The sequence below is a fragment of the Phalacrocorax aristotelis genome, chromosome 22 (assembly GCF_949628215.1).
Source record: "Phalacrocorax aristotelis chromosome 22, bGulAri2.1, whole genome shotgun sequence".
Lineage (NCBI taxonomy): Eukaryota > Metazoa > Chordata > Aves > Suliformes > Phalacrocoracidae > Phalacrocorax > Phalacrocorax aristotelis.
In genome coordinates, this window is record NC_134297.1 from 6430869 (window position 1) to 6457140 (window position 26272).

The window sequence follows — 26272 nt, forward strand, 5'->3', positions numbered from 1 at the left end:
AAGCTTTGCAGACCTGAGCACTGACTGTACCACTGGTCCTGGCCAGAATGTGTAAATCAATAGCACAGAAAAGTCTCAGGCTAACATCACTGAACTGCATGGCGGAAAAGAATCATATTGCTTCCACATATACAAAGAAAAACTGGGAACGATACTTCTGGGCATCGCTAGGCAGTAAGTCATGCCATTATTGGTGACTAGAGCCCAACGTTTGCTTGCTCACGCCAAGCAACACAGTACACGCGTGCCACACAGTCCCTCATGCGTGCAGAGACCAAGGAACAGTGCGGTGGCTGTTCTGATTTCTTATTAGACACATACACCCTTAGGTTCTGGGATAAAGGGACAAAATTCCTACCTGCATTGATATTATTTGATACAAAACATCCAGAAAAAACACTTAAGAGAAAAGGCAAAAGGAAACACGCGTACCTGTGCGCAATGCTTTAGCTAGGGGATCTCCTTAGTGCAAAAGAATGAAGTGCCACAAACAACGATTAGCGCTAATAAACACCAGCATTGCTCTCCAAGTGTTGAAAGCCAGGGTCACTTACAAATAAATACTATTTTTATACACATTCCAGCACACACAAGCTCTGATATATAAGTATCACCCATCCCTACATAGCACCTTTCAGCCAGGCACCTCAAAGCTACTTGCTATGCTATTAAGGATTAACTCAGGGATTTTCTCATAGCTAATCCACCAATTTCGCTGAACTCCATCGTTAATTTTACCAGGCATACGATCACCGAGAAGTCTAGAACTGCTTGTGTGAAACAGCACAGCATTTATGTCAGTCCCATAATCCAAACAACAACTTCTACATAAAATTAAAGGCCTATCCTGTTGTTATTCTTTGACTGGTTTATCCCAAACAGCTCTTTTTCTTGACTGTCATTATTAATCAAGAGTCAATTCAGGTAATTGCACTAACAATAGTCATTAGTTTAATCAATTACCTAATTGCTTAGAAAAATAAAAATAAATGATACAGGTTTAAAGTTTGGTATTTAAAAAAAACAATTATCCTGTCAGTAATAATGCAATTAAATTAACCAGTGATTGAGTTAAGAGAAAGACACAATTCTGGCTAATTCCACATGGTGCAACAAGTAGCAGAGTTTTTGGCTGACCTTCCCTACAAGCAGATATTGAAGGGCTGAAGGAAGATGCTGACTCACTGCTGCAGACTCATTTTGGCACAAATAATTTACAACTTGAGTGGAAAGGAGACCGAAGGGTTCAGGTAGGTCTTTAATAGGCAAAACTGGGCATTTAAATTCATATCTGCAAAAAAAACAGTACTAAAAGTTGGAAAAGGAAGTAAAAGTGTCATTTCAAGATTTGCCATGGTTCTAAAAGTTGCATTAATCTGAAACGTCCATGAAAAACTAAGCAACGTGGGCCAAATTCAGTGGCTCGGTGGTGTGGTTTCTACGAACATCAGTGTTATCGCTGTTCTTCACAGAAATGAAAAAAATATACTGCTCAGCCCAGCCAATTGCGTAGCAATAGCAATCAGACAATATTAGGAGCTGCAGGATTTGCTGATGCTTTCAGCTACTGTACTACAAAACACATCCTAGGATCCGCCTCTCTGGCATGCACCCCTACCGAAGACTGGATTGCTGTGAATTCTCACCACCAAAATACAGAGGAAAGCACATTTCCCTGGAAAATTGGATGTGCCAAGTGAGAAGCCGGTGCAAGAGCAGACAGGCCGCATCCCGAAGAGGTCCCAAGGCCAGGCAATGAAGAGGGCCCGAGGCAGGAGCGAGCACTGAAATTTGGCTGGTAGGAAAGGCAATAGTGAAACGAGACCCACAGTTAAGGTCAGGAGCTAGAAAACATGACCTGGTCCAAAGTCGCCAACAACAAAACTGCCAGGAAACAAACCCCCAGTAAGTTTTCCAATACTGATGACGGAAGAGTCCAAAATAACTTTGCTCACTAGTCCTCCATAGGATGCTCTCCCTCATTAATCCTGCATGATCTTATTTTCTTCCTTAAATCCCCCTCTCAGTATCCATTACAGCCATGACACCGACAGCCAGAGTGCCTCAAGATTTTAATGATTTCCCTGTGGCCTTTTCTCAGCAGAGACGTCTCGCTGCACAAGGAAGCAGCAGATGTCCAGCTCAGCACGCAGCCACAGTATTTTTTCAAATGAGCTGCAGAAGACTCGTGATGAGTATGTTGGGGTATGCGGCATCTGCATTAAGCCTGTTAGCAACACCAGTTTGGGAGAGAGAGGTAAAGAAAATACTAATTTCTTCTCAAAGTGTCTGTTTGAGAAGAAGCCAGAAGCTTTTCTGGTTCTTTCAGCAGAAACAAACATGAGACTTTGGGCATAAGCATTGCCTAACAGCTGGCACACAAGGAAACGCTCTCTGCTTGCTCTCCACACCATGGATTATCCTTCGGATTATCTTTTACAATTATTGATTTTTTGGGTTTTCTCCCCATACCTCACACACATCAGACACTGTCAGACAAGCTAAATGCAGAGGCGAGCACCTGCAGGGGAAGTTCTGCTGCGTCCAAGGGATGCATGCATGTTATAAGACCCACCACCCAATACATGAACCGCAATTCCATCACTACTCCAAGGCTCACGTACAAACTGAGAAGAGGCACGCTCGTGAGCAGGAAGCAATGCCAACATGTGAGAGGCTAAACCATTTACAGAAACTGCGAGGACAGCATTTTCCTCCCCAGAATAGCAGGCACGCCTCACCCAGCCCATGCTGGGTGATGATGACACAAGCTGAAATGGTAACAGGCAGAGATATAAGCTGGTATTGCTCCAGTACACCAGTGGCAAGACACAGAATGTCACATATAAAGTGAATCAAGATGTAAAGTGAGTCAAGAACCCACAAAACTCCCATTACTTTAAGAAGAATGGCATATTTAATTCAGCACTGATGTCTACCTTGCAGACACCCAAATTCTGGTGTACAACCTGGCACAAAAAATATCTACTCCAGTGGAAGATAAGCTCATGCTGACTTGTGTTTGCTGGAGCTGTATCTGAGGCAGCACCCATGGGTGCTGCCCTTGAGCTCCCTACAACGTGCCCACGTTTTTCACAGGCGGAAGCACGCTCGGAGTTCACAAGCGGCACCAGCATGCGGCCGTGCTTGTCTCTCGGCAAGGCTTATCAGTGCAGGAACAACCTGGTACAACTGGAAAGCATCCCAATTAGAACTGGAGCACGGTCGGCAGACACGCGGGGCAGGAAGAATATCCTCCTACGTGCCCACGCACCTGTAATATCCAGCTGTCTGCCTCATCAGGTAAGTGCAAGTAAATCCACCACCTCTTCAAGACAAAACAGGGTTGTTTCACTACGCATTCACATCGACCTTCCTTTTCTCAACACCCCTTGGGGACCTGCTGGTGTCAGAGACCTACGGCCTTTTACATTCAATCCAAAAAAAATCTCATTAACAGTGAAGCTTCTCCTCTGCAGCTCCTGAAGCCTGGAAAGCATCTGTCTGAACAGTTCTTTTTGGAAAACTCACTCAAAAAATCCTTTTGACCACTGCAATACTCTCTAACCCCTCTCTCCTGTTCCTGCAGCATGTTGTTTTCTCTGAAGCGGTCTTGTTAAATCAGCAGCTTTCCCCAGCCATTGTATTCAGCTCCAGAATATGAGAAAGCACTGCTCAGGGCAAAGCGCCTCATTCCCTGTCCAACAGCAACGTCCTCGTCAGCCTTGCAGGACACCGCAGCCTCGGACATTGCAGCACCCGTGCCATGTCACCCTGCAGGTGCACCTATGGCCCCTAACACCCAGGGAAGGGGAGCAAACAGCGCTTTAAAAGAAAAAACCTCTAAAACCAGCAAAGTCACCCTTATTTTGCATCCAGCACCTAACAATGTTTTGATACAAGTTGAATATACTCACACGGTGCTTCAAAGGAAAGCTGGGCTCCAAAATTCAGAGAAAAGGACCAACAGAAAAAAAAAAGTGTAACCACATTTTCTGGGCACACCTGCTGTTAAGTAATGACAATTTCTTTCAATGCTGGGACTACACAAGGAGATACACAGACTGGGGGCTTCATCTGCAGCAGCCCCTCCAAGCCTAATGAAGGGCATCCTGCTGGGAAAGCGCCCCAGCCAGTGCCTGCCAAATATCCCTTTTTGTCCCTCTCTGGGATGAGAAGAACAGGGGAATATTAAAGCTGGGCAAGGGGAAAAGCCCACCTCCCTGCTCAGGGAGCCATAAAGCCACTGCAGTATCTCAAACGAGAATCCACTTATACAATAATGGCACATAAAACAGCTAATGTGATTTACTCCCCAGTGTAAGAGAGGCTTGCATATAGATTGGGGTTCCCTGCAGCAATAATAGCAAGGGCTATTAGCTTAATCCTTTAAGTACTAAGCTCACCCACCACTCTTTTCCATCGCCGACCATATGCAAGGACAGCAAGAATTGTTACAAAAGGGGTTGTTGCTTTTTTTGTATGACTATGGGTCTTCCTCCAGCTTTTAATATGAAAATGATTTATTATGCTCAAAAGGAACATCACATATGCCTGCAAAAAGCTATATCCCACACTTAAGTTAATTACCCCAGCTTGCCTAGAAGGCAGAGTCGGTGCATTTCCTGAGATCCCTTGGCAAGAATGCGCTTTCATTGCGGCAAGAAGGTTTCTAACCTCATTGAGGACTGAGTCACGACTGCCATCTCCTCCTCCGCATTCTCATCTATCAAAAGCGCATATTGTTTCAAGGAACTCTGGCTCTGGTGCATTTTGGCTGAATGTTAATAATCAGGTAATATATAGCCACAGTATTTATGTTTTACTGGTGAGTTAGAAATGGAAATCATACATGGGGCTGGGGCAGCTAAAGTTATTTATTTCCACCAAAGGAAAAAGGGCTTCAATTTATTTAGACATATAATAGAAAAGCTCAGCCAAACACAAACTCACTCGTTACTGCAATTGTGCATAAAGAATCAATCTATATCCTTAGAGCACATCAATCATCAAAGCAACCGTGAGCTGGAAGAGGTCTCTTGGATCCGCAAGGCCAGGCTTCCGTTACCATGTCTGACTGCGCGTTCATCACCGTGTCCGTCCCTCACCTCTGAGTGTGCCAAGAGACAAGCGAATTACCCTCCCCTGCACGCACACGCTTCACTCGATCCCCTCTCCTCCCATTTGCTCAACATCTATATATCCACTCCAGCAACTAATTTCTTCCTCCTGTCCTCAGCTTCCCAAACACGCAACCACATCCTTCATGTCATCTTCTTCCAAGTGTCTCATGCTCTAAGGTCCCTACGACATCATCGCCTGTTCGCATCACACGCGCTGCCATTCGCAGGCTGCTCGAGGCAGTGCCCTTTTCTACTTAATTGTTTTGGTTTATAAATAATACAATAAAGCAATAAAACAGGGAAAACTTATTTAAAGTATGACACGGCCAAAAACAGAAAACAAAAGATCTGTATTAAAACCTGCAGTGCTGCGTATGCAACCGTCAAGGGGGCGCACTCGGTTTTTACAGAAAGAAAACCAAACTGCACCAACACCACCACATCGCTCAGTTCCCCTCTGGCCCCCTCTCACCATCTTGTGTGTCTCCCATCCCCTCTCCTGCTCAGGCAACTCTTCTCAAAGCTACCATCAACAAGGAGGAGGAGGTCATTCCCCTTCCTACCAAGTGGATGGCGCTGCATCTTCCCTCCCTCTCTGCACCAAATCACCCCGCTACTTCAGGCTCTTAAGATTCAGAAGATAAAACGACCTTATTTCTGCACATAAAGAAACAACCCAATTGTCTCTTCCACAATAGCCGCTTCTCTGGAGTACTGCAGGCCACAGAGAACAAATTAGGCTATCTGTACATTAAAAGAGGCGGGGACTGAACACGTAACACCAATTTAAGGCTATGACACAGCTTCTATTTCCATATGTTTTACTAGTGTGAAACAAAAGTGACAAACAGACCCAATCTCATGTTTAAGTCACAGCAAAATTCACTGTGCTAAAACAGCCCCCATAATTAGCTACACTTATAAGTCAATTAAAATTCAGTTTACACAGCTGACAGCAGCTGCAGGTGGTCACAAACACACTTGAAGTAGCTGCTGACTACAGAGCAAATGACCACAAGCGAGTTCGCCCAGGGATTCTCCTTGCAGGTTAGTGGTAAGGGTGCCAGAGGGGATCGAGCAACAACACAGACCCATTTCTCTCTAAAAACAAGTTATCAATTATTCCATCAGATAATAATGGCAGCAATGACATCAATGTCTCATCCCACAGCCACAATAATAAAGCTGTCTTCACTTTAAACACCTAACACACAAAAGAAGCCTGCACGCAGCAAAGTGCCAAAAAGCATCATTGCCATTCGGGAGAGAAGTTCTCCATTTAAGGATTGACTCAAGAAATAACAACTCTTACTTCCCCCCACCCGAAACAAAGGCATTAGAAGGCTTGAGGCTGCCAATTACTTTATTTCCACAAAAGACCCAAAGAACCCTCTTGAAAAATCAGATGATGATTCATTAGCATTTCATCATCTAACTTAAACAATAAAGTGGATTATTCAAAATGTAACAGAAGAAAGCTAAAGTTCAGTAGAGCCTCTATTCCCGTTGAAACTCAAACACTGGCATGCATCTTATAGCTGTCCTTTCAGGATGAGTAGCTCTGAAAGAGAGCACCAGGGCCTCGCTTTTCCATTCCAACTTAACAATAAGCTCCCCTTAATAGTTCTTCCACACAACTGTGGCACGGGGGGGGGGGGGGGCGCAGCAACTCCACACCAAAAGCTAGGTATCAAGGTCCCCAAAGTCAAACAGCCACACGCTACAACCATACCTCAGACCACAAGACAGGGCATATTTGGCAGAGGTAACCACCACCACAAAGACCAACATTAGCAAGACAGTGGCGAACACCACAGCCTCCGCCTGCAGCCATAGGCCTCTCTCTCCCTCCTTCAGGCTTTCAATGGATGGAACCACCTCTATCAGAAGGCCCAAACCCACCATCTTGGCCCTGTTTTGCCCTTGGGAGAGCCTCTCCAAGCAAGCCACCACCTCAAGGTGAGGGGGAATGGGCTGCCTTCCCCCCACACCAAACCCCAGACCACAGACTCTCCCTGTGGGGGCCGATATTGACGCCCAAAGGGCCCCCAAGGCCCACCCGTGGGTGGGAAGAACCCCACAAAAACAGTCGACCAGCACCTCCCCTCCGCACCACTCGGGGCAGACTGAACTCCCTCTCCACCCGCTCCCCTTTATATAACCTCCGCCCCCACCGCCGCCAGCAAAGCCGCCAATCCTAGAATGGGGGGGTTCGACGCCCCCTCCCCTAACTAAGCCAATAGGAGGCAGGGGCGCGAGTCACGCGGCCAATCAGGAGGCGCAGGTGCCCCCCGCGCTCGTTTCCCGCCACCGCTGCCCGGTGTGAGAAACACACGCCCCCCTCCCCCCCCCCCAGCCCCGAGGGAGCGCGAGGCGCCCCCCGCGGGGGCGCCCAACGGTCAGTGAGCCCCAACCACTCTGGCCATGGCGGGGGGGGGGGAGGAAGGGGGCTGGCGGCAGGCGGACGGGGGAGAGGGGGCGGCCTGGCAGCCGAGGGTAGGGGAGCTGGTTTAACCACGGGGCGAGGGGAACGTGAGGCCCAGAGTAATTTGGGGCGGGGGGGGGGGGGGTTAGGAGGGTGAGGCGGCCACAGTGCTGGGGAGGGAGAACAAGATGGCTCCAGCACCCCCCCGCCACTGAGGTGCCGGGGTCCGGACCGTACCATCCAGGGAGGGGGGAAATGGGTGGGGGCAGCCCCCTCTCTCTCCGTCCGGGGCGGGTGGGGGATCCCGGCTGGGGCGGGGAGGGGGGGGGAAGCGGACTGTACCTCTTCCGCGGGGGGGGGAAGGGGAATGACTGCGCCCTGCTTCCCCCCCCTCCACCCCCCCCACTCGCGGGAGCGAACGGTTTATCCCGTCCCCAGCGCTAAGGAGCCGCCAGCTCCGGGCGCCATCTTGGGTGCGACTAAAACAACAAGTCCAAAACCTCCGGCGGGTCCCCGCGGCGCCCCCGGATCGGGCTTCCCTCCCGGACCGTCCCATCGCGTTACCTGAGGGGGTCCCGTGCGGCTGCCGCGTCCCGGCCGCCGCCGCCGGCCCCGCTGCGGCCTCAAACCCCCCACCTGTCCTCACCTCACAATGGTAGCTGCAGAGCGGGAGGGGGGGGGGGGGGGGCCGGGCGGCCGTCTGGGCCTCATTACCATAATCTGCCTGGCAACAAGCCGCGACGCCGCACGCTGATTGGCTGAAACGCCTCCGCCCGCGAAGACGGGGCACAAAAGTCTTCATGAAAAGACTCGGAGGCGGCCAGGTCAGGGGCCTGAGGAGGGAGGGTGGGGGGGACCCCGATCCACGGGGAGGGGAAGGGGACGGGGACAGGGACCCCTGCCCGGGCCTTTACTCCCCCCATGGGTACCCGTGACCAATCAGAGCGCCTCTCTCATCCCCTCTCCGCTCCGCCGGGTGCTTCGCCGCCAATCGGAGCGCGCGTCTCATCGCGGCGCTCCGCCCCCCTGCTGGGGGAGGAGGATTGTGGGGGGAGACGAGGAGCAGCGCCCCCTGCTGGGAGGGCGGGGGATGGCGGGCGGGGCAGAGCGCCCCCTGCCGGCGGGGAGGAGCGGCCTCCCAGCGCCCTGCAGTGATTTAGCGGGGCGGGGGGCGGCCGGGGGCACCCCCCACCCCACCCCTCCAAACCCCAATTTAGGCGGCAGGGAGGGCCGGGTCCGTGTTCCTCACCCTACTAGAGCAGGAGGTGAGCCCCAAATCCCCCGTGGGGTCCCTGCCGTGCTCCTCCGCAGCTGCCTCTGACCCATCCCGCAGCCCTTCAGAGTGTAACCCTCTGAAATTGTGTCAAAACCAGCATTCCAACAAGTTTCACTGAAATTTTACTTATATACTTACAATTTAAAATCTGAAGCAAGAGACTTTTATATCTGTCGAGGGTCACCCCATGAGGAAATGCCCCCAAAATCTCTCCTTCTGCCTAAAGGGACCCAAATCAGTGCCAGTGTTCCTATTTTTTTTCTCTTGTACACATCCAAGTCCTAAATGTCATCTCAGAGAAGCATAATAATTGCTGTTGTTCGGAAAGTTGACTAATTGGTCATTCTGGTGGGGTTATTGCCGTACTTTTGTCACTGCTCGTCTTTGTAGTACAGCAGCATGGAAAAATACTGCTTTTCTTACTCCTTATTTGTGATTAGCATATGCTCAGAAAGCTATTTGATGTAATAGTTGAGCAGATATTTCTTAAATAAGACCATCTCTGTGTTAAATACCCTTTAAGTTTATTCCAAATGGCTTCATGTACATAACGAACCCTGTTCCACTGAAGCGTGGGCAGCTACGGATCCTGTGATGGGCTGCTGTGGCCAGCCAACCCCGAACCCCAAAATAGAGGAAGGGTAAATTTTGCTTAAAGATTAATCACATCGCTGCTTTTACAAAAACTGGTTCTGCTCATTCTCTGCCCCAGGAGAACAGCGGGAGGGTCAGATCTTGGTGCAGTTAAGCATAAGCTTAACTTCATTTAACTTCTCCGCTAGGTCTGTCTTTTTAAAGCCTGATGAAGACTTTTTAAAGTCTTACAAATTAAGAGGCACGGGTGTCTAGTGAAATCATCCCCTGTTGTACTGAGCTGCCTCTCCCATGAGTAATGAAGATGAAAATAGAGATATGAATCTTCCACCTTGTGTTTAGTAAGTTCACCGTAAATTTTTAGATAAGAGACAATTTTAAAACTGAAGTGAGCGGAATTACTTGCCCACTTAGGAGTAGCTGGGTTTCTTTTTTCCCTTCCACAACACTGCTCGACTCCTCCGGGCCTTAAGTTCTCCTCAAGTTCTCTTAACTTGAATTGTAAAAGCTATTGGAGTCATTTCATTCCTCTATGCTATCGAAACAGTTCTGATGTCATTATACCATGCTGAAATGTTGGGATAACAAATAGCACGGGGAAATACGCAAGACCAAACAAAACTGCTTTATTTCCTGTATGTCCTAACAGCATTTTGGATTCATTTAAACAAAATCATCAAAGCATTTTCAAACCAGTGTATTTTTATTTGGGATTTCTGAGAGTCTCCCTAACATTTCGAAGCCTTGCTCTTCCGACACATGCTACTGTGCCATGTTTTCATGCAAACATGTAGTTCTACAGTTGGGCACAAATTGGTGCAGGACCTCATGGGTTGTTCCTCCCTGGTACACATTCCAAAAGTTATTCCAACATATTATTTCCCCCCCCTCCCCACCTTTTAGCTTGGAAAGATGGATTTGGTGCAAGTGCACAGTGGATGCAACAAGCTGCCAGATGCAGAAAAAGCGTGCTGCTCTGATTCATCATCTGCAATATCTGGAATCTGATGTAATGCCTATTGTATTTCCCCCATTTAATGTGTTGTTTCTGATACTCCAGCACTTTGAGGCTTTGTTCTTCCAACAGCCTCACGCTGTCAGAGAGAGAGAAGCCGTCACATTAAGTTTATTTACTTCTAATCTTCATAGTTCAAATAAACTACATAAAATTTCCCCATTTGCCATTTTGTCTGGAACAGTGCCATAACCCTTTGTTGAATCCTCCTTTTCCCAGTCGTGTCCTAGGTCATCAGACCTGTATCTCCACCTCTGCATCATCTCATCTGTATACAGCTGTTTCAGCACCACCTCTGCTGCATCTGTCCTGTCTCCCCTGGTTTGTCTCTCCCCCGTGGCGACAACGAGGCTCTTTTTTTCCAGGCTGCAGCACCGTCTCCCACATGGAAGCACATCTACTGACATCCTTCCAGCAAGGGCTCTTTTCTCCCTCGTTTCACGCTCCAGGTGGAAGAGCATACTGCAACCCATTTCATTCACCTGCAAATACCTTTCTGACCTAACTCTTCCATTTGAACCTCTTTATCCATTCCCTTCACCCAGTAAAACCCATCACAAGCCTTTGCCTTAAAAGCAAATCTCCAGCACCTGGACCACAGTCCCCTAAAGCAGCTCCCCAACCCTCCCTTCACACCTCCTAGAAAGCTTTTATCATCTTTTCCTGTCTATACCTCATTCTTCCTGGTTTTGTTGGGGTTATTTGATTTTTCTTCACGACATTATCCCATTTTGAGAAGCACGTAGATTAAAACATGACTAAGAAAAATGTTCAAGTGCTGTAAACTCATTTGCGTTATGGAAGCAGACAATTCCTCGCTGGCCCTGTTGACCTCCCGGATTACATCCGTGCATGATAAGTAGGTACTTGCGCCTAGATTTCCAAATTAATCCGTCCACTGGTACCACAATGCACAGCCCAATTCTATCTTGCTTCTATTGTGCGAGTCAGTGGCTGGCTGTGATTTAAAACACCAATCTAGAAGATGGAAAAACTTCGGGTCACTCCACGTTTCCATTAGAACCTGCTAAATTATAATGCAACTGAAATGTAATTACTTTACATCCTGCACAGAGAATGCAAAACATGGGGAAGGTAATGATATGAGTTTACTGATTTAGCACAAGCCAGAATAAATTTAATTAAGATGGCCTCATGTAAAACATATAGAAATACAACAAAGTTATCCTGTTTCAGTTCTCTGGGTCATATCCTCCCAAGAAAAAAAAAAAAACAAAAAAATCCAAACATTTAACTAGTGTTTTTTGAAAAAAAGCTGAATTAATCCCCTTATGCTGCAAGGAAAGGTTTGACTAAGGAGTCTGGGGGTTTGTATGTTTTAATAGCATCTGCCTAATCAACTGAAAATTTTAAAAGTCATTTTACTTAAAAACTAAATGAAAAACCTACCATTGGAGAAAGCATTTCATCACCTACATTCACTATTGGCTGCCCTTTTGCCCGATCTGTACGCACCCAAATGGCGTTTATCCCCCAATATTTCATAAGGAATATAGGCAATAGGTGAGGAAACGGTTTGTGTAGCCCCCTGTAATCTGTACTGTGCGTTTGGTAAAAGGTGCATCAAGCCTTAGGAAAAGGGATCTGTTCAGTTCACCGTGAAAACCTGTTTAGCGAAGCCACGCCGTGGTGCAGGGACAGGAGAAGCGAGTTCTGGCTGCCAAAATGCCTGCAGGGAAAACACTCTGTCACTTGCACGCCTATATCTCCCTGGCTCCATTATAACAATATTTATTAAGGCTGCTGCTGCTTCTGATGGTGTCTTGAGATCACTGGGTTTAGGGAAAGACAAGAGTTTATTGTTTTGCAAGTTTTGATGTCAACTGCCTGTCTGCAAGCTTTTCCAGGGTGAGAAAAGCATTTTTCAATCTTCTTGTGCACAGCTGCTACTGCCGAGTCCTGGCCCTTAAGCAAGGCAGCCAGCTGGTCGTGGTACTTACAAGCGTCCAAGCTCAGGGGCTACGGCAGGAGCACCGATGCAGCAGAGTTGTGCTTCGCACTGCAAGACTGCGTAATTATTGGAGCATTCCCCAGAAATCTGCACTGGACAGATGCAGTTCAACCTCAAATCCAGGCCAACTACTTTTTCACCTGGGATTACTCTTTATTTCGCGCGTGCCTTTCTTCTCCTGGAAAGATGTTCAACCACGATGAGCCCTACAATACTCAACCGAAAGTACCCGACTTCATCGGCTGGTTTTTCACTCGAGCTCAGGTGTCACTGCTATCCAGTTCTGGTGATGGAGAAGTATCATCAGTGGTAGGAAATGATTCGTGCATCCACTGCAAAGTGAACACAGAGGCTGTTTGGGTTCCCTCTCCATTAAGCAAGCTGGGATGACTCGGGAAACTATTAACAATGCTTTTTGATAAGTCCAAGTCTGCTAGAAATTTGAACAGAAACAAAGGTTGAATATTCTCCGTTAAAATTATGACTGTATCTAGGCATTGTAATGCAGTCTTTAATTAATCATCGTAAAGGTTTACGGGATTTAAAGGATTTTTAAGTTTTCTAGAGAGTTGCCCTCTCTCCAGCCCTGGGGAAGGACTAGTTAATGCACATCCTTTTGAGACCTGCTTTCAAAAGGGTCATGAAGAGATGAGAGAGTCAGTCTTACCCAGCCTCTGTTGGGAAAGAAGGGATCTGCAGAGATACTCCTCCTGCTTCTGGATATACTTAGTTGATAAAGAAGAGAGGCGACATGGAGAAAAGTTCAGTGATAACTCACAGTAGATGTTTAAACAGCAGCCACATTATTTTTAACAAAATCATATTTTATGATCTAATTTAGTGTATGTGCCAACTGTGCACTCTGTTTATCTGGGCTTTTTATAGAACAGCAAAAAGTCAATCCCCCAGCTGGGAAAACTCAGTATGATTTTTCAATATGGATAAAGACAAAGATACTGTATCTGTCAGATGGTCAGTCTTCCTCCTTCCCCAGAGTTTAGAAATGAAGAATTCTGACTTTCTCATGGATGTAGGAACTGGCAGGGGAGCTTCTGAGTCCTCTCCATCACAGACACCACAGTATATAACCTGAGCAGGCTTTCCCTTACAAAAAACTGAAACTTGCGTTCTTGCAGCCTTGAACAAGAGACTAAAAATGTCAATGAAGTTTTTTTGTTGTGGGTTTTTTTTCCCCCCAAGGCCCATTTCTACTTATTTGTTCTTGTGCCAACATTTTTATGTAGTTTAAATATGGAACTTTTTATTCCCCTGGTGTTTACTTTCCTGATGTATTTATAGATAGCAGTCATAGCCTCTCCTTAAGTTTATTTTGTTAGATTAAGCCAGCCACATTTCTTTCATCTTCTCCTGTGCAAATGTTCCTCATTCCCCCATCTGCCTTACTGGCCCCTCTGATGGAGCAGGGCAACAGGGCTTTAGAAAGAAGCTTTCATCTTATGCATTTTCTAAAGCAGCTTTAGAAATCCCTGTTGAGTTCCAAGAGAAAAAAAAAAATCTTCCTCTGAGAAGACTCTGGCTCTTACCCAAAAGTCTGGATCCCCAAACCTGTGAAAGTAGCTACAGCCTCATCCCTCAGCACCTGAGCAAAATGAGCAAGGCTTACCTGGAAGGGGTAGTCGGGGTCATTTAAAAATCCAGGTCATCAGGCAAGTTCAAGAGGATGAGGCAGGTCTGAGCATTCAGACAGGAATTAAATCTGCAGATCATGATGCAGCCTAGTAATGACAATCAGGATTAGGCAAAATCCAGTAATCACTTACCAAGCCCATAATAACAAAGCAAACTCAAGATCAAGCTGGGAAGTGACATTGGTGATCCATAGCCAGGTAGCTGGACCCCAACACCTCCCTGGGGTCATTCAAACACAGCATGAGGTCCCAGGGCTCAGCTGATAGAGAGCTCGGAGGCCTGGCGGGGAGGCCCCAGGTGAAGCTGCTCAGGTTGAGGAAGATTTATTAGTGGCCTCAGGTCCCTGCCAGGGAGCTCTTGTGGCTGTTTGGGTGCTGAGAGTGAGGCTTTGTCCTTGCAGTAGCGCTGGTTTTAGGTAAAGTAGGGTGTTGGAGTTTTTGTTCTTAAGTTTTGCTTTAGGCTCTGTCTGAAGTGTAATGTTCATACTGTTACTCTACTTATTAAAAGCTTGTGGGTCTGATTCAAAAAAAGCACTTGTAATTTTGGAGGAGGTTGTATGCTTTGCTTTTTTCTGAAGTTTGAGTCTTAGCTTGCTTTATTTTCAAGCTTTTCCCTAATCTTCTATTGTAGCAATTAGAAAGTTAGACCTTCAGAAAGAAGAATGCTTCTGAAATTTTCCCAGAGGCTTCTGGGATTTTGTGGTTGAGTCTAAGGGAAAGAAACCAACCTTTGCAACGTTAGCAGCGCTGCATTGCTCTCGGCATCTTTGGCACAGGAGACCGCAGTGTCCTGCGTGAGTTCCCGACCCCGCAGTGAGAGCTGTGCGAGCAGACACCCGCAGCAGCACGGGGCTGCATCGATTTAGTTGTCGCTTTGGATTGCGTTCAGGATATTTTTGCAGAGTGGTTCTTTACAGTTGGATGTGTCCTTCAAGAGGATAGTTGTCTCAGTAGAAGGGAAATATTTACTTTAGTGACTGATTAGTTTAAAGGAGGGGATGTTTTGAAGCTAAACTGAGTTTGAAAGTTAAGTGTATTCCACCCACACTATAGACTGATACCTGAATGCCTTTGAAAACAAGTGTCTTAAGAGAACAGTAGGTATCAAATGGAGTAAATGTATAGCAAGTGCCAAGATCTGTCAGTGAGTTCAATGCTGCTTTATCTCTAAAGCTGACAGAAAATGGTATCACCCAAGACAGCCATTAAGATTGAAGGTGCAGCCTCTGCCCTGGTGCAGATGGCTACAAATGAAAAACTCCAGCTGCCAGCCAGCCAGGAAAAACATGAAGATTTGCTGCACGGAGGAAAAAGCGCAGAGCTGCCCAGAGCAGGGAATTCTGGCAGAGCCTCGACTGTGCCTCAGAGAAATGACACCGGAGGAAGGATGCAGATACTGTAGGCTACGAAGAAATAATGCATCAATCTGCTTCCCCAAAATCCTTCAGCGAACAGAATGTAACCCGATGAGCCAGTCTCATTTTTTTTCTTCTCTTTTTTTCTTGCAGGAAAATCTCCTCGTTGTCAAAGCTCATGTGATGTTGTTCAGGTGCACCCAAATGTTATGTATTCCAGGTGTGCCGGGGCACCTGGCCAGCCTGACCTGAAACAGAGGCGTTTTCTTCAGAGCAGTGGATTTACATGGTAAGGTGAGAGCATTCTTTCAAACAGTTGTGACAGTACTTAGCGTTTCTCTGTTATTACAGAATTGTTCAACTATTGCTTTGAACTCTTGTAACCTCAGCCTGCATACGGTGGAAAAATTCAGGGTTTGCTTGTCTGAGCATGAGGCTGCAGTTCACAATAAGATATTTGCCGCAGCTCCAGCTGAGAGTGTTTGTGTGTCCTGCGTCATGTTAGGTTTGCTCTGCCTTAATTTTGCAGGGATTCTTCTGGAGGCTTGTTTCAAGAGTTGCCCTGTCAGAGCAGAATTGATATTTCCCAGTGCTCTAAAATCCATTTGCTTGGGAAGACTCTCGTTAATGATAACATGCTATGGTGGGAGCTCAGGTAGGATCTGGGCTGTATGTTTTATCAAAGGATCCCAGAATTTGACCCCTGATTTTCAAAATGCTCTGAAATTTGCTGCTTAGTGGATTTGTGTGAATAGTGGAGGACTACACAAATAGCAAGGGCACTTCTTAAAGTAAATGTGGAGTCATTTTGATCGAAAGACTTGCCAGCTGCAGGCCCATCCAATCAGTAGCCAATTTTTACACTGAAATATCTTTTTGCCACTGTGGTAAGATTGTCTTTAAAGTTACTATTTCGTTGCTGACGTATTTAGAAAGGCAAAGGAGAGGAGTATGCCTAAGATGACTAGGTCTCTTTAAACTTCTCAGATCGGTCTGATAGGGCCGAATTAATCTCCCCAGCGAGTTCTGTGTCACTCAGCAACCCCCTCATAAGTTTCATGAGCTGCTTCACATCTTTGCAGCCTTCCTCAAATGCAAAAGGCTGGAATGAGACTTCTCTTTCAGTGTTCATCTTGGTAATGAATCCCAGAGCCCTGGCTCCCCTTCTCTGCCTTCTCCTCACTAATTCCCTGCAGAACTTCCAGGAAACCTGCTGGTGATGCCCGTTTTTGGTTTTTTCCTCCCCAGGTTTGGCCCTTACCTAGCTTTATTTTGACCCATTCACTTTCTCTTGCAGAAACTGTAGAGCAAATATTTTACAAAACACTGTTTCATTTAGTATAGAGCAACTGCAGCACAGTGAAAGCACGTTAAAGGTGTAAAGACTAAAAGGCGATTCAGTATTTCTGTAACACCTACTGGGGGTTTATCTCCCTTCATAGTCTTTCACCAGGTTTTCTTTAACAGCTGACATGTTGGTTGATAACATAAATACAAAATAAAAATGAATGAAAGAGCCCTCTACCGTACAGAACGCAGGCTTCTTTCACGATGAAAAATACTCAATTGTGAATCATGCAATTGTTGAAAAGCTATTGGCGAGCGTTTGAGTTGAAGGCAGAAAAAAGACTTAATGTGCACGGTATTTTTCCTTCCCTTACTTTAAAGAAACTTTTTCAAAACGCAAGAACCTTTAATGAAGACAACAACTTACATAGCCATAAACTCATTTGATTCTCATTTTTCATTGCAGTACTTCCTGGATGCTTTTTTGGTAGATGATTCCCTGCCCCGTGCCAGATGCTGTTTTCATTCACAATGAAGTAATAGTCCTTTGTGAGTGATATCACAGTATTATACCACGGCCCTTGTTGTGACTTCTCAAATTTAACGTACTGAAATACGTTCTTTGTTGGTTGTTTGGGGACTCTTAGATCCAGGGTTTGATTGAAGTCAGTCTTTAACAAAAAAAGAGAGAACAGAGGCCGGAGAACTTGGGCAGTATGCCGTTTGCAGAAAAACATGGAAACAAAAGGGGCAAAAAGGAAAAGTGTGAGCATTTGATATATTCTATCTCATCTTGTATAGACAGAGGAAAATCTTGAAACAGGACTTGCGTAATTCCTTGTTTTTCAGGTTTTGAGGTGGTGGAGGCACTTAATCGCTGACCCTGCTGCGGGATCTACCCGTGTGCCCGCACTGGGCTGCTGCAGTCGGTGCTGGATCAGCTGGTAGCGTTGGCCAGGGAGACCTGGGTTGTGGTCTGCTCCTGTTTCACACCACTGCACGTGCCCCGGCTCTGCGCTCACACAGCTGAAGCGAGCCTATCCAAATACAAATCATTTCTAGTTCTTCAACTAGGTCAGAGTTGGGCCGTTCCAAACATAGGTGAGAAACTTTGCTGCTCCCTTCCGGACACGCGACCTGTGAGTTTCATATCGTGACAACAGAGTTCCATCCTTTGCTGGTATAAGGTTTATTAAAACTGGCGTGTTTGTGCTGGTGTCCATGTGCAATGAGTTCTTTTGAAGGGTTATGTAAAGGTATATTTTCCAGGAGAGAGAACAAATACAGGGAATCCAGTTGAGTTACTTAAGGTCCGATTGTGCAAGGAGGGGAGCACTCTAAATGTGGGTTAGAGTACTTGGCCGCCCCCGGGTCCGGGTAAGGTTCTCTGGGTGTATCTGTATGCACACATGTATATGTATGTGTCTAAGCATGAATTGATCTAAAGACATAATTAATATGCTTTTTTGCCTTAGAAGTAAACTGGTAATTATGAAAAAGTGAGATGGAAAATGTTCCTTTTGAAATTGTTAAGTAAATATTGGCTTATCATTGCAAAGCAGACACTTTTTTGGACAGCTTTTTAGCCTTCCCAGTCAACAAAGGAGCTGGCAAACAGGTCTGTCACCCAGCTATATTTTCAGGAAGTATGGAAAAGGTCTTGCTAGACTTCTTAACAGAAAAGAGGGAGGTATTTATAATACCTGATAGTCTATTGATATACTTAAATGTGCTGACATATGAGATATTAAAAAAAATAGAAAACGTGGCCAAATTTTGCCCTTGTTGTAGTCCACTGAGACTGCACCAGGTAATATGCTGAGGAAAAATTTAGCCAAAAGCAGTTTTGAGGGAAACTATTAAAACACACATAAATGCAGATGTCTGGCGACCAGAAGAATCTGTATTCGTGTAGCGAATGTTTCATTACTCGCACTGCGATGCTTTCTGAAGTATATTTTTGTATCATCATTTCCCATTTTAAATTCAGCTCTTAAATCCCAAAAGGGAATTAACTACCAGCCATTTGCATTTTAAAGGGAAAACTCAAACCTCAATAGAGTGCTCTACTTAAGACTCCTTTTATATAACTTAGCCAATGAGCTACATCTTGGTAGAGACCTTAGGGAGTCAACCAAATGACTGAGACAAGGCAGGAAAATGGAGACTTGGAAGAAGCCTTGTCGTTTTCTTCATATAATGCAGAATATGCTGGTATTGGTGCAAAGCTCTCCTGCGAACTGGTGTTTTTGTTACTGTGGGGCAAAATGCCTTTATTGTTGGGGGGAAAGGACCTTCAACCTTTGGCAAACCAGGACAGTTAGAGCACAGCTACTCTCTCTTCCCTTGCACGAGGGAATAACATAGTAAAAAGGACTTGTAAAATAAAAAGAGCAACTTTTAATTCAGCCATTTTCAAGGCATGGGAAATGAGAACTGGGAAGTTACAGGAGAAGTGACATGGGTTTTGTTAAAACAAAGGTCTCAGCAGCTGAGTCACCTTCTGAGGATGTGATTCAGGAGAGGAATTGAGGGGGCTGTTCTCCCCCTCGGGCCATGGGTTTTCGGGTGGAAGTTGTAGGCGGTCCACTCCTTCCCTTGGAGACATCGGGATTCATCTTCTACTCAGATGCCCCAGTTGCTTTCAGCTGTGTCTTGCTGTATGCCTTTATTCAACCAAAACAGGCTTCAAATAAATGTATGTATTTATTTCTTATCGCCAAGAGAACCTATATTCTGACTTTTTGCTGCCTCAGGAGCTTGAAAGCTGTAAAAGTACTGCTACTTCTTACTTTCTTGTGGTCCTCCAAAGAACTGTACGTTTCAAAGGTTATAAAAACCCCAGTGCGGAACATAAAGCCACTCTCTTAAATGAGTTTATAAATAAATAGTACTAGAGAGGACTGTCTGTATTTGGGGCATTTAAAAAAGAAGCAGTAGAGACAAGGCCTGCAAATATGAATTCCTGTACCTGGGAATTCCAAAATCGCACTGATTTCCCCCTAACTGTGTTGAAGACTAGGCTGCTCATGGGCATAAGGCCCTTCAGCTCCTTCCCAGAGTGTGGTCTGGTGGCAGGTGCTGCAGGTCCCTGCAGGACCTGGTGCACAATTCCCGTGTCTCCAGGGGGCGCGTTTCAAGAAACTAAAATATTTCCACGTTGATGTAAGAGGAATGGTTGTGGGGTTGGGAGCCGTGAGGCTTCTAATGATGATTATAACAGGAAATGTACCTTAACGTTTGTTTAAATAGAACAATGCAAACTGCAGCTGTCTATGCCAATATCAAAGTGAGTAAGGAGGGGTTTTTGGTGGAGTTATTTTGCTTTTAAGTGCACCAGAAAAATAAGCACTTAACAGTATCCTGCAGCTGATGGAAAACAGCAGTTCCCAGTAATAAAGCTCAGCAGTATCAGACATGACATGTCTCCAAGACTTCTTAAAATTCCTTATTGTCTGTTGCTGTGTCACAAGATACTTCCTAACACACTCTGTTGCTTGCAAACTGAGTAACTGCCCAAACAAGGGAAGGGGGGAGGGAAATAAAGGCAACTTCAGCGTTCCATAAAAGAGCTTGTTAGCACAGGTTATTCCACCATGCCTGATGTAACAGGCGCTGAATCAGACCTGATTGCGGAGGGAGGGGAGGATTTTTTGTTGTTGAATTGCACTTACTGTCAAAGCTGCTGGAAATGATTCTACGTTTATTCAACAGGACAAGTCCTGAGTTTTTTACAGTCAATGTTGTTCATTGCCATGCTGCTTGTTAAGATGATTTGGCTTTTAATCCACCAGTGAATACTGAATGAAGAATTCAATCATGAATCAGATCTTCTCTTTTTGCTTGCCAGTAATACAAGCCTTTTTTTCAATTTCAGGTTTCCTTTATAGTACAGGACAAAAATAAGAGTGGAAAGAAGTTAATATCATTCCTCTCGAGCAACTCTCCTGCATTAATGCTTAATCCTTCTGTTACGTGTGATATCATTAATCATTCTACTGTAATATTTGATACACATGGTTGTGGGACAAATTCAGATCTCGTATAAAAGCTGCAGTAATACTGACCTATGTAGAACTGCAGCTAATTATAATGTATCTGAATTTTCATCTTTCGTGAAAGGCCTCTATAAAACGGACGACCTTTCACACTGTTAAAATGAGACTGAGACCAGCAAGCAGACGAGAGGAGAGGAAAGAAATGTTGTACAAGGACAACAGGAGACATCTCAGAGTCATAATGAGCCAATATGTGTGGAAAATAGACTCAGTTGTTGGTGTTTTGGTTTTTTTTAATTGTGGGGGTTTTTTTTTAAGGTCTCATGTGGCTTCTCTACCATAAATTGCGCTGCTCAGCTTATTCAGGTTGGAATGGTTTGGTTGCCTTGATCTATGAGCAGGTGATCCTGCCACCTTCAGAAACTAAACAATGCTTTCATCTTCAGAGGTGGACCAGAAGAGATAAAGAGGACAGGACACCTTCAGCCCATTGTACGATGCAAGTGGGTAAGAGTTTACTAACTATTTTCTGCAGTGCAGCCACTCCTTCCCCTCTCCCTGCAGTGTCTTGGCTATGCTTTATTTGTAGACCTCCAGAACCCCTGCCTTTTGAGTTCTGTGTGTCAGGTTAAGTGTTTGCTACAGCTCTTTGAAGAAGTATCAGGCGTTGTTCTGCCCTGAGATCCTGCCAGTGCCCAAAACCTCACACCCATCTGGAGAGAGAAAACAAGCAGCATAAATACCCCTTTGTATCTTCTGAAAACCGATGGTTAGCTAAAAAAGTGGTTAGGCTCTCTTCTCTTTTTGCATTTGGGATCCTAAATCTGAGCGTGGGCTCATTACTCTATTGAATTATATATTTGAGGTAATTTCCTTTCCTGGATAGAATCCTACAGATGTGTAAATCTATTCCAAAAAGGATTGCTTGTACCTTTCAGACCCTGCATTTGTCTTGGAAGTTGTCTTCTTCAGACAAACAAATCACTGTGATCGTTGGTTTTGCCCTCCATCTATAAAATGCGAGGAGGTCATAGACCTAGCACATATTCCGGATGCTAAGATTCATATGCAGAGTACTGACGGAGCAGCTGCTTCCTTTAGCAGCCACGCTCTTGTTGTTCTAGCCTTAAGCATCCTCGATTGATGTATTTTTCATTTTTCCAATGCGTTGCCACCTTTTCTGTTCTGATGTGCTTCAGCAAAGCAGTAATACTAATAATTCTAAACCTAAAAGATGGCGTGATTTTGAAGTCTGCAGTTGCAGTAGAGTGAGCGTTAATGTTACAATGGGGTTCCTTAACAGTCTGTTACATGCCGTAGGCCAGGATCGCCCTGGTTGAGATTAACATAGCACAAACTGCTGTTTAAATCTCCCCCCCCCAGAAAAATCTCGGAACACCTGCGTGAAGTTGTTATGTGAAAGCCAGATTAACAGCTCTGTTACAGGCACAGAACAGAGCAGCAGGCAAATGGCCATCAAGAGTTAAGGATGCGTTGATACAACGAAGGGTAGACTTTTCCTCCCTTCCTTGCCAAGCCCTTTTAAAGATGTCTTTGAGTAGAAACAGAAAGGCTTGTTGTCTGCTGCTAGCTACTGCGTCACTTCCTTTGCACAGATTCCTGTGCTGTTTTTCCTCACACCTGCAATTACTCCTTTTATCCCCGTTTATAAGGTACGACTCCACTCACAGTGCATCGGTCCTTACTTATTCTCCATCCTTTCATTTCTCTAAGCTTCATTGTATTCCCATAGAAATCACCTTTCTCTCTTTTGAACTCCTGACTGCCTTGCATTATCTTTCAAGGCCTTGAAGGTCTCTGCATCTTTTCTGTTACCCTCTTTCTACAGAACACCTTAGTCCTCTGTGTATACAGTGTATCTTAAGTCCAGTTTCTTCAGCGGTTTCCTTCATCTCATTGCTGCAGGACTTTCTACACCTTGTCTGCAACGTGTTGTCCTTTTGAGTTACAGATGGAAGACTGATTTGCAAAACCACAGGAACCCTAGACTTCCACAAAGAAATTTTGCTAAATATAGATGACCAATTCCAGAGCAGGCTGGCAACTTTCTGCTGTTATTTATGGATTTTTGGAGAAGTACTATTTCCCAAAGGCATTTCTATAGCTGGATGCCAGATCAAGTTTTAGCTGGCTAATACAAGTTTTGCATTGCTTTATGCCCTGCATACAGCCTTGTTAGCAGATAGAGGCCTTCTCCGAAGGGCAGTATGGCTTGTGATGAGTTGTGGAAGTTAACTCTATATCATTCATGCAAGTTGGGTGGCATATTTTTTTCTAGAAGCACTGTTCAGTATTTCTTATATTGCTGGATTGTGCTGGAATAAGGAGCTCTCTTTACTCAAGCCCACCCATGCTGTGGTGGGCTTGAGTAATTTTCTAAATTCAATTTGCATTCTACCTCCTAAAACTAAGGCTGACTCAGCTCTACCTCTGCAACCTCTACCTGTCACATAGAGCTAGTACGAATGATATGATCTGCCATTTAAATCTTCAATCAAATTTTTTAATTAAAAGACCTGCATAATATTACCATTCACAGGCAAGATCAATTTTATGCTTTAATTTGTGGAGTTTAAGAGAATAGTGAGAATAGTCAAAGATTTCCTCGTTTCTGTGAACTCATCCTCCAGGTACTGGCAGGATCTCAGTGTGTCAGTTTGCTAAACTTGCTGCTCCCAGTGACTTTATTGGTACCAGGCACATTCCTCGCTGACTTCTGTTTGCCCTTTTTATCAAGAGTTTAACATTGCCGTTTCAGGGCACGCTTTTGCAATCATGAATATGTTCTTTCTGTTCGCACATTGTGGTCCTGTGAGCGATAATGGGTAGAGACGTTCACTTGAAGCATTTCATATGGAATAAACAGTAGCAGCCAAAGGTGAGGATGAGATTCTGGGTGCTCCATTAGCACAGATGTGCTGGGAAAAGGGCGCTAAAAGCCCTGGAACTGAGCGCATAAAATGGGATTCTTGGAAAGAAATGGAAGCTGCCACCTACTGAACCGGGTTAACAGCAGGAAAGGTGTTCTAGGGAATGCCGCAGCCTTGCAGCATTCATTCAAACTGGTACTGTTGTCACAGGCAACAGATAACTACCAGTTCTCACTTGGAATATATCTGAATTAACCACGACCATTGTGAGCGTCATCATACCTGCAGCAGCGTAACCTGCTGTTCCTATGTTGACTGTACTCATCTGAAAGCAACCACCTCCAAAGCCTTTCCCTGCTGAAAGTGTTTGGCTTATTTTCAACTACTAGAATTGCATTTGCACCTTGCTGGAGGCAATCTCCCTTCCTCCCTGCCACCCACGAATTCAGTTGCGTACAGAGCTCTTGGTGACCACCAAGGAAAGAACAAGATCTGGGTGCTTAAACTTTTTTCCTGTTTTTTTTTTTTTTCCTTTTCCCTGGAGAGGACTGATCTCTATATGAAGGGAAATCAGGTTTTCTTAATGAATTCAAATTTCAATTTGTTGCTTGTTTTTTTTTTTAGATGGTGAACTGAGCACTGGTGGTCTCGCTTTCAAAGCGGAATATGCTGTGTTGCAGCCTTGTGGTGGGACTTCAGCTCTTATGCGGCGTGTCTGCAGCGTAGCTCCAGGAGAAGGCTGTGCTCGTTGGAGGTGAGAATGAAGCTGAGGTCATACCTCGTGCTTATCTGTGAGACTTCCCCAAAAGTCAACAGACTGAAACTGCTTTTTTCAAAAGAACGAGGATAACACTCTTGTAATCAAGTCTGACTCAGTAAAAATACCCCAAAGCGAATCAAGTATCTGTTTGGTATGTCATGCCTGTGTACGGGGTGCTGCTTGCTTTTGTGTTAGCAGCCATTGTCCTGCCCGTAAATAATTATTTCTGAATACGCTGAGGCAGAGGGCTAGGTGTATTCTGGTTGTACTGTTGCTGGGACCTCTGACACCGGCACCACGTGGCTGTAGAAATTTGGACTCTCATGAGGGCCCTCATACTTTGCATTTGTGACTTGATTTCAGGAGGTGCTCGGTGACGTGCATCCACCTACTGCAGTTTCTGCCGTGCCCCAAAAATGGAGTTGTCACGTACCCCAAATTAACAAGGCCCTTTTTTTGTTTATTTTTCAGCTTTTTTGCCATCCCCTAAATGTGTTAGTTCACAGAGGAGTTGTGAAAGTTAATTGATACTTGACAAGCACTATGTAAATATTCAGAATTAAAAGTGTATTTAAATTTATATAGCACTTTAAATGTTATATACATTCAACCTCGAATGAAACCTCCGGTCCAAAGATTTATAAAGACCTTGTACTTTTTGGCCTGGGGAAGAGGAAAAATACCTCCTTTTCTTAAGAAAATAGAAAAGCTTCACTCAATGTCCTGTTATGTACTCATGTGTTCATATTGCGCAATAAATATTTACATAAAAACGTATCAGTTTTCAAAAAGAACTTGTTAACTCCATTTTCCAGCTGACTTTGGCCCAGTTGGAAAGAAGATTATGTATGCCAGAGGACTGCAGTAAAAGAGATTTAAAGGTTTTCAAATAACATGAAATAGAGACTATAATAAGTGACTAGTGGACCAGTCAGCTATTTTAATTAAAACTGGGCTGCTTATTGATCTCTCGTGCAGATTTACCCCCATCTGCAACATTTCAGCAATATTCCCTTTAACTGTTTCAGAAAATAGCACTTGCAGGAGAGACTTAAGGAATATTGGAGTCGAGAATGCAAGTGTTTTATAACTATGCAACATTTTTAACGAGGATTTTCTTTGCTTTTTTTAATATGTAACGTGGTGACATTGATATAGCAGCAATACCAATTTAGAGCAATTGGTTTTCAAGCCAGAAAAAAAATGTAGTGGTACCAGCTGTGGCAGAACATCTGCACTGGAAGAAGCGCGTTGTTCAAAAGAAACAGGCAGCATGGCTGTTTCACACCGACTGGCACACAAACTGGGGAAGGCGGCGCTGATGGTGCTGATGTGTCGCTGGGATGTGTGCCTGCTGTTTTAATTAAAAAGTTTATGGGGAGCTTTGCTGTGTTTACAGAGGTCGGCAGCACCCGTGCTGTCATCTCTTCCAGGTAGTGCCTGGTGAGCACCTGTCCTCAGTGTTGGTGGTGGGATGGAGCAACCTGTGATTACTATTCAATAATTCTCTTTTAAGAAAAAATAAAAACCCAAAAGAAATAAACAAAGAAACCCACAACTGTTTTTGGTTTTTATTCCAAAATGAGAGGCGTTTGCTGCTTGCACATTGGTTAAGGGTTTTAAGAAATCAGGGATAGATGTGGGGATGGTTTTCTTTTGAGAGTGGGAGGAACCGCATCGTTTTCTTCTTAGATGAGGAAACTGCTGCATTTATCCTTTTATCACCTCAGGAAACCCCCTCCTCATCACAGCAACCAGGCTCGAGGGCTTTTAGTCCATAGGCACCCATCTCGCCATACAGCCCCGGCGCCTTATAGGCTCCTCGATGTAAGGAGTTTCGCCAGGGCGGTTAATTTTTGTATCGGCCTCAAGAGACGAGAGGGCTGAGGCGCTGCCCCCGGGGTGTCTCCTCGCAGGGCCCGCCCGC

The 26272-nt window shown here is 45.1% G+C and overlaps 1 protein-coding gene and 1 long non-coding RNA gene across 10 annotated transcripts in view; one reads left to right on the forward strand and one right to left on the reverse strand.

The window, feature by feature from the left end:
* The window catches only part of PRDM10 (PR/SET domain 10), a 43092-nt gene extending 34810 nt beyond the window's left edge, over positions 1 to 8282 (reverse strand). For 3 of the 7 annotated variants that reach the window (XM_075116379.1, XM_075116380.1, XM_075116374.1), the window contains exon 1: positions 8113 to 8222. The gene's annotated coding sequence lies outside the window, so the exon portion shown is untranslated. Of the gene's footprint in view, positions 1 to 1137; positions 6428 to 8112; positions 8225 to 8262 lie in introns of those variants that run through there. The other 4 variants (XM_075116377.1, XM_075116378.1, XM_075116376.1 and 1 more) reach the window with 4 other exon arrangements.
* Positions 7407 to 25876, forward strand: LOC142067598 (uncharacterized). Of its 3 annotated transcripts, none has more exons than XR_012664101.1 (5): positions 7407 to 7521; positions 15563 to 15698; positions 21013 to 21201; positions 24210 to 24339; positions 25504 to 25876. It is a non-coding gene; the product is annotated as an uncharacterized LOC142067598 (long non-coding RNA). The 3 variants fall into 3 exon arrangements; XR_012664103.1 differs by having other exon boundaries at positions 25507 to 25876; XR_012664102.1 differs by lacking the exon at positions 25504 to 25876 and adding an exon at positions 24817 to 25494.
* The last annotated feature ends 396 nt before the right edge of the window (positions 25877 to 26272 follow it).